Raw genomic sequence first — 6,000 nt, forward strand, 5'->3', positions numbered from 1 at the left:
CTTCTTCTTCTTCTTCTTCTTCTTCTTCTTCTTCTTCTTCTTTTCTTCTTCTTTTCTTCTTCTTTTCTTCTTCTTGTCTCACTGTGTTGCCCAGGCTGGATTTGAACTTCCAGGCTCAAGCAATTCTCTGCTCTCACATAGCTGAGACTATAGGTGCACCACTACACCAAGCTTATTCTTTTTAATGAGATTGTTTCCTTTTACCAATGAATGTTTAAATGTTGCTTTACAACTTACAAAGAGCTTTCACATTCATAACTAGTTTATTCTTTAACAAACAATTAAGTAAAGTAGATAAGGCATGATTATCTGATTATCCCCATTTTACAGATAAAGAAACTCAATCTCAAGGTTGGTAAAGGGACTCTGTCAAATGTCACTAACCTAGGAAGCACAGGAGCTGAAACATGAACTGCATTTTTCAAACCTGGGAAGAACGTACATTTTCTCATGTTGCTGTATCTCAGTCTAGGCACATGTGGAAAGGAAATATTCAATAGAAGTTCTCAGTAAAACTAAAAGTATTGTGTGATAGGGTTAAATCTGATGTCTTGCAGGAGAGAGAAAACTGCCTCCATAAGAATTGTATCCAAGGGCTGACAGAGAGCTCAACACATCTCATTCCTCCCTTTATTATCAATAGACTGAGTTTGTGGTTTGGATGGGATTTTTATGACAATGTATACTTCATCCTATATGTATAATGTTTTGGGCAAGTCATTTGCTTGTGCTTTGGGATTCGGCACTGCACATTGCAGATTACACACTTAAACTCCCTATAGCAATCCCAGAGAAAACTTAACATGATGAAGACCCATATTAATCTCCAGCAAGTTCACCCCCAGATGTAATGTCAGTGGACTGGACCTTCATCAGGGGATGTTTCCTGTTGCTACCTCACAAGGGAACCATTTGTTTTCCAAGCAAGAGAAATGAATCTTTTGACAATATTTTATTATGATGTTATCTCAAATGAGGTAATTGGATTTGATGAATGCAAATCCAGAAGATTGGCAGTTAGTATGTTTTCTCCCTTTTAAAAGTATTTGAATTTTTCAAGGAAATTCAGTTTAGGTGAATAATGTCAGATATCCAATTCCTTTTGTAGGAACAGTATCATTGCAACTTGCTCGTTATCCTGAATCCCAGGAAATAGTCTTTTCTCTCATTTATAGAAGTCTTCTAAAACCTGAGTGTATTTATATAAAACCCTTCCCACTGTCAATAAATTCATAACATAAAATGAGTAAAACTGAACATAAAGTAAAATTTAGAGTAAAAAATAAAGTATCAATGTGTTCAGCTATAGGTTTCATGGTAGCTTTAAAGCTAATATTAATATTATGATGAAAGAAACATTTCCTATATATTCCCACATCTTGGGTTTAAGATACCACAACGAAAGGTCTTAGCTTGGGAACCAGGATGGGGAATTGCTAATGATATAAAAATATTTCTTGTTGTATCTCTGCACTTTTCCCAAAAGATAGACACATTAAACACCTTGGCAAAGTATTCAATGTATTTGTTAAAATGAATTCTCCATCTCTTCAATGACTACAAAGTAAATTTATATTAATGACTTTAAAATAATTTACCATTTGATGGATAGAAGGGGACTTTGATCATTTTGCTTCTTCAAGACATTACATGATTTGTCCAAAGTCATAAGTTTTAGAGATTGAAGTAAGATTTGAATTCAAGTGTTCAGTGTGCTAATTCATGTCACCTTGAAACCACTGAGGTAGAAAGTCTGCTCTTTTAAAAATAAGAAATAACACGAAATTCCCACATCATTTCTATAAATTCTTATAGTGGAACAAATGAGCTGTGTCTTCTGAATTATTAGTTGGTCTTAGAACTTAAAGTTATTTAAGATTGTCTTCTGGCTTCAAGAAGAAACAGAATCTTCACTTCTGGATGTATTACTAATCCTAAACTATTGTGTAACTTTTATATTTTAAGGTACATGATATTTGAGAGAACAAAGAGTTTATTTCATGGTTCCCATTTTTATCTTCCCACTCAATACCTGAAACTAAGTTTTGTTTTATTATTTAATTTTATTTTGTCTTTGGAGATGTTCAATATTATTTTTCACTGATAAATATTAACACAATTCAGTGCCATTTATTTTACTTTCTTAAATAAATCAAACCCTAAAAAAATAAATTTCAACAATGAAGTTACTTGCTAGAAGTGGAAATTCAGTGTAGTCAGCCATTCTTTGGAGAGTGATCTGGAAGAAGAAAACGGATGGGCATTATGAATCAGAGTTAAAAGCATTAGTGAAGAAAAATGTCCCATTTCCCCCCTCATACTAATGGCATAAATGTGTTTGTGATTGTGGTGACAGTCATTTCTCATGAGGCTAATAGCTGCAATGTGTGTCCAAAATGATTCACTGCCATTCCTACTCACGTGCCAAATTATTCCTTTTAAGTGTCAGTCTTAGATATTTCATTCCTCTAAATGTATAAATTTAGTCAATTCTGTTTGGCACAAAATTAGGAGAAGTAAATATTACCCTCCAGTAAACTTTAATCTTGTAAGGCTGCAGGAATAACAGCCCTCTTCTTCATATTTTTAAATAAAATGCTCATCCACCCCCTTCATGACACCCAGAGGAATTTGAAAATGTGACAAGTCATGGAATCAGCTGTTAAAGGGAGACCTGCTTCTGGCTGATGGATTGAGCCAATTTCCATTCCTACTTAAGAACAATATGGTCACAAATGCTAGCGCATAAATTAGCCCCGAGTGTAGGAGGAAACACTCCCCTGCAAGCTGACAGAGTATCACCCCAAAATATCTCTGATAGCTTATAAATAAAGAATTCTGTTTCTCTGGTCCAGTACAGGCAATAAAGTGCAGCAGAAAGGATGGGTACTTCAGAGGCTCAGAGTCTAAACTCGAGTTAAGACGCAGATCTGCTGTTTTTTATTTGTGTGATCTACCACAAGTCAAATAACTTCCCTGAACTTCAGTTTTCCTTATCTCAAGTCTTTAAACATATATGAAGTTATTTACCTTACAGCGTAATTGTAAAGAATAAATAATATAATGTTTGTAAATGTTGATCGTTATCTAGTCGTTATCTAATACTAGTTTTTCCTCCTTTTGTGTGCCATATTGAGAATGTTCCTTCCAGTAGCCAGAGTCTAGAATGGCAAGGATCAGTATAGGGAAGTTTAAGAATTATTTCCAAAATAATGCTCTTACAGCTACTATTTACCAAGTGTTTATTTTATGCTGTGGGATAAGCAAAATTTCCAACATATACTTATTCCTCACAAAAACCTATGATCTAATATTCTCATTTTACCATAAAGAAGGTGCAGGTCAGAAAGGATAGAGTCTTTGACTTATTGTCAATGAAGACATAATTTAAAGCCTGATTCTACAGGTATTTACTGAGCTTGGCATGTGCCAGGCAATATGCTCAGGGCTGGATACACTCAGGAAAATAAAATACTGAAAATGTCACAGCTGTACATTCTTGTGGGGAAGACAGACCTCAAACAAGTCAACATATACACAGCAACTGAAAGAAAGAGTTATCCAGGGATGATAATAATAATAATAATAATAATAATAATAGTAATAGAATAAAGACCTTTGCTAGGTTAAAGGTCAGAAAGGCCCAGGCCTGTCACAAAGATACCTGAGGCAAGAGGGAAAAAGAAAAGATTTCAGATCGGAAGGTTCCCTTTTGCCTTTAATTGGACCAGATTCATTGGAGAATGCCAGAAATCTCTAGGCCCCAACATTTTAGGCATAGACAAAAATGTCTTTTCTATATTATGCGAAAGATATGGGCATCACAGGGACACACAGTCATGTGGACCTGATTCACTGCTCCTTTGCTGCTACTAAATCTCAAACACTTAGCCTGCAGTCAATGGTGCTCATTTTCCAAAGAGCCTGGATTATAACTATTTCCATGCAAAGCACTTTTCACACAATATATGGGAATTTTTCAGTCGGTTGTACATATTCTAATCTTGGTAGCTGCCCTCTGTTCTTGGGCCTTTTCATTTGTCTTTTGTCTAGGTTACTGATCTTTTTTTAAAAGGCATTTTTCTTTTTCTTTTTTTTTTTCTTTTGTGCAGACATGCTCATCAGCCAGCAGATGCTCCCCTCTTGCACAAAACTGAGCAGAGGTGTCCTGTAGCTTGAGTTATCATCAGTTCCCAGCTAAGCCAGCTGGGGAGGATGGCAAATGCACTCATTGACACTCGAGGTTTTAAAGAGCAAAGTGCTACCAGAAGAGTCTTTCAAATTCTCAGATATATTTTGACTCATATGGCACTCTATTGCTGAGAAATATTTAGATTGAATCTTCTTAGTTTATTAGAGGGTCACTGGAGAAACACAGGATCCTCAGGCAGGAGGTTAACAGATGAAATATAAATGAAACACTGCATGATCAGTCAGAAGAAAAACTCCAGGTGCACATACAGTCAACTGGTTCAGAGCTCAGTTGCAGAAGGCAGAGAGATCTGATCCAGGAACCTGGCTTTTCCAGAGTTGAGCTGTGTGTAAATTTGGGCAAGTTACTTCATAGTGTTACAAGAATGAAAGCAGATAATGCCAAAAATATTTAATTGCCTTTTGAGTCAAACTCAATTTATCAAGACATAATGTGTATAGCATTTGTATCAGCTGGTAACATAATTTTTCATGCTATATTCCATTCCCTCCCACTGCATTATTTCTCCAATGTGACCAGCAATAAGAGTTCTGAAATGCATCACATAAAATTGTTAGTATAGTGACAGATCAATAATAATTGCTCAAAAATTTTAGTTTTCTGACATTGTCCTAAATATTATTTATGACTACTGCTATTAAATTACCAAGTGACAAGAAAAATGCTGGCTTGAGATCATCACGCAGTGTGTGAATAATCTATATGGAAAAATTTTTGAGTATGTATTTAATTTTCTAAATAAAGTACCAGATATCATTTGTAAAAAGGTTTGTTTACTTACTAGTGATATCAACCCTCATCTGACCTCTTAATCTCCCATCCAAACTTGGTTTGTCTTCAGCACTATTAAGTTATTTTAGATTTTTAAATAAAGTACAGAGATATTAAGCCCTGCGTTCTGGCAATATGCTTCTTGCTAATTCTGAAGAAGTTGAGAGCATGGTTTGGAGTCTCATCTCGCTCTGCCACTTTTCAGCAGTGTGAGAAATTGGCCACTCAGTTCCTGAGTTTCTGAATATTTATTTTAGAAATAACAATCCCTGTGTACCCCTGAGATTTGGTATAAAGATGCAAAATGACAATGGATCTGAAATTTTCATAGTTCAAAATTAGTTAGTTCTCTTATCAAAAATAAATAATGATTTACCTTACTCTCAGGAATAAAAACACATAAAATATCTACAAATATGGTAATCCCATTAGCAAATAACTGCATATAACAGGCAATCAAAATATTGTTTTGTAAATGTTTTCTTTCACTTGGTGATAAGTTTTTTTAAAAATTGGAGGTTTGATTTCTCCCAGTGCTATTCTGGAATCTATAAACTTTAATGCTGTTACACATGGGCTAAAAGCACCATGTGAGTCTGGTGAGAGGTATGTTTTAAAAAGAGAAGATGGCTGCCTGCAGCCCTGCAAAGAGACTAAAATAAACAAACAAAATAGGTGTTCCTTCTTTAAGTGTGTGTGTGTGTTTGTGTGTGTGTATATGTGTGTGTGTGTGTGTGTATAATTTTACCCTAAGAAATTAAAATAAAGGCTGGCTTTTTGGCAGGTAGCAAATACCTTTTATAGAGGTAGTATTTTGAGATGATATCCATTTATATATTAGTATGAGTGAATTTCAGATCCTTTTATGATAGCAGGTTCAGTTATGCATAATTTGAGAAAAGAGAAGACACAAAAGACTACAGACTTTAAAACATGAGAGCAAACCTTTTAACTTTGGCTAATAGCAAGGATATGCCCAGTAACAGAAAACATAAGTTCAAATCAATGGAAAAACA

Source organism: Pan troglodytes, chromosome 15 (genome assembly GCF_028858775.2).
Source record: "Pan troglodytes isolate AG18354 chromosome 15, NHGRI_mPanTro3-v2.0_pri, whole genome shotgun sequence".
In the NCBI taxonomy this organism is placed as follows: Eukaryota; Metazoa; Chordata; class Mammalia; order Primates; family Hominidae; genus Pan; species Pan troglodytes.